Source organism: Aplysia californica, unplaced genomic scaffold (assembly GCF_000002075.1).
Source record: "Aplysia californica isolate F4 #8 unplaced genomic scaffold, AplCal3.0 scaffold00050, whole genome shotgun sequence".
NCBI lineage: Eukaryota > Metazoa > Mollusca > Gastropoda > Aplysiida > Aplysiidae > Aplysia > Aplysia californica.
Genome location: NW_004797320.1, coordinates 1710471 through 1713055, shown reverse-complemented (window position 1 = coordinate 1713055; position 2585 = coordinate 1710471).

The following is a 2585-nucleotide window of genomic DNA, read 5'->3' as shown; positions in this document are numbered from 1 at the left end:
GTGTGTGTGTGTGTATCCTATTCACTCGGTTTCACTTTCTATTCCAATGTTAAATCAAAGACTCGTACGGCATAAACCTACCCACCATACCTGTAAAAGTAGCACTTGCAAGCATAAGACACGGGCCAAAAGTAAATGATCATGGTGGGTGGTTGTCGGGTACTCTGGTGTGGTTTGCTTCTTCTTTCCTATCAAACATCTATCGTCCTGATCTCCCCTCCTTCTTTTTTTCTTTTTGTTATTCTATTGTAACACTTCTAATCTGCGGCACTTACATAACCTTATTGTGTTGCAAGTGCCGTAAAACACTTACTAAAACTAAAACGATCATGATCCTGTTCTTTTACTTTCCGTCTCCCTACACCGCCAGGTACATAAGTCAGAGAGTAGAGAGTAGTCGATGCCACGCTAGTCTGTACCCGACCACCCCGTCCAATCTTGGCACATCTAGGCCCCGGGTGATTGCCTTATCTCTGATTGTGCTTCCATACCTTCCAGTTGGTCTACCTCTTCTTCTTTTTCCAGTTGGTCTCTAGTACCCTCCAATAACATGTCTGATGGGGTAGTTTTGTCTCTATCAAGATCCTGTCTGTTCCCGCGGTTTTATGTACCTAGCATAATTTAGCAATATTTGATCATTTTTTGCATAATTTCTGATTATTTTTCTTTATCATTCTTCGTCAAACTTAACAGAATCGCATAATTTCACATGTTTGTGCTCAGTTTGTAAATTTCCTTTTTTTGTGTGTTTGTGTGGGGGTTTTTTTTTGGCATAAAACCGCGGGGACAGTCCTATAAACAGTAAAAAAGAAACAATTAGTATTATTGTCGGACAGTAATTCTGAAACCAAGAGAGAAGCTAGCTGGCTGCCTACACCCACAGTCAGGTTGAAGGGGAGCTTTTGACTTACAAAAGTGTGGGAAACTTTAGGGCTGGTTCATCGGCCTTAGCAGAAGCTAAAAGTCATCCTTGCATTTGATTCCTCTAATTATAAATTATTCTATTTAGCTTAACCCTATCCGTACACCCTGGGGCCACTTTGTAACTCCTGGGTTGTATTCTTCATATCTTAGAATACTTCTACTAGGAAGATCTCATTGAAACTTTCTGTATTTCTCACAAAATCACTTTGACAGACTGCTAGGCAAAGCGTATGGATCGGATTAACGAGTAAATTTCCTCTTCGGAAAGTTGTGGAAAAGAGTTCCCCACGTTGTATGGATACGATAGTAAAACACAACGCACGGATAGGGTTAAGATTCTCCTCTGCGGGTGTATTGGTCATTGTAAGACATTGACGGACGAGCTAATATTATTATTATAACAGACATGACTCTTTATAGCACACCCTAACCCAGCTAAACGGATGTACTTCAAGTATACCCCCCGGCCTGAGAGTTTTATGTCTGGTTATTTATCGAAGAGAGGCGATCGACGACGACGATGACAATGATGATTATTATTATTTCTTTATAATTAGCCCCTTGACGTGGCTTGCTCTGAGTCACTTCCGTCTAGCCTGTAACCACACGTAATCTTAAGACCCTCTTTGTGAGGCCCATATCCCTGCTAGTATACAGCGCTCATTTAGTTTTTGTCTCAGCTGCTCCTGAAGAAGCCCAAGAGGCGAAACGTTGAGCTGTGTCTATTGAAAACAAATTTTAAACATCTTATAATGTTATGCTATTTGGTCTGAAATTCAAACAAGACTCTCCCTCCTACTCTGCTTTCTAAATGATGATGATGATGATGATGATAATGATAATCATTATGATCATGATGATCGTAAAAAGATAATGATACTGCTAGCTAAAAAAAAAAGTTAAAAAAAAAAAATTGAGTTACATGATGTCTGGAACCTACCCAAATCTCCATAAAATACCTTCTCGGTACGTTAGAAAGACGATGATGATGTGTGTAGTTGTCGTGGCTGTGAGATATTGCTGGGCAATGAGTTGCTTTAGCAAAAATCCGGATAACATGTTAGTGCACCTCTTCGGCAAATAGTATGACTTGAACCGCTTCGGCAAATGGGTTAGAACCACTTTAACACACGGGTTAGCAATACTTCAACTCATGGGTGCACCCACTTCGGCAAACGGGTCAGGCAAGAGAGTTAATTTCATTGAGAATTATCCGGTTATCCTTATAGATTATCCGGATTTTGCCCACTTCTACTTTGAGGTATATACAAATCTGTCCACGGAGTTTTATGCACCCGGCATAATTTAGCCAATTTTATCATTTTTTACATAATTTCTGATTATTTTCCTTTATCATTCTTAGTTAAAATTAACAGGATTGCATATTTTCACTTTTTTGGACTCAGTTTGCATAATTTCATTTTTTTTTCGTGTGTGCATAAAACCACGGGGACAGAAAAACCAAGGGAAACGTCTGCCACTAGCCTAGCTCTGCAGGCGCTGTGTCTTCAGGCTGACCTGACATAAATAATTTAAGTAATCTGAAATGGGAACCACGATCCCAGATGGAAAGTTGAAAAAAGATCAAATGAACTTTCTCACCTAATGCTTTCTCTCTCTCTCTCTTTCTCTCTCTCTCTCTCTCTCTCTCTCTCTCTCTC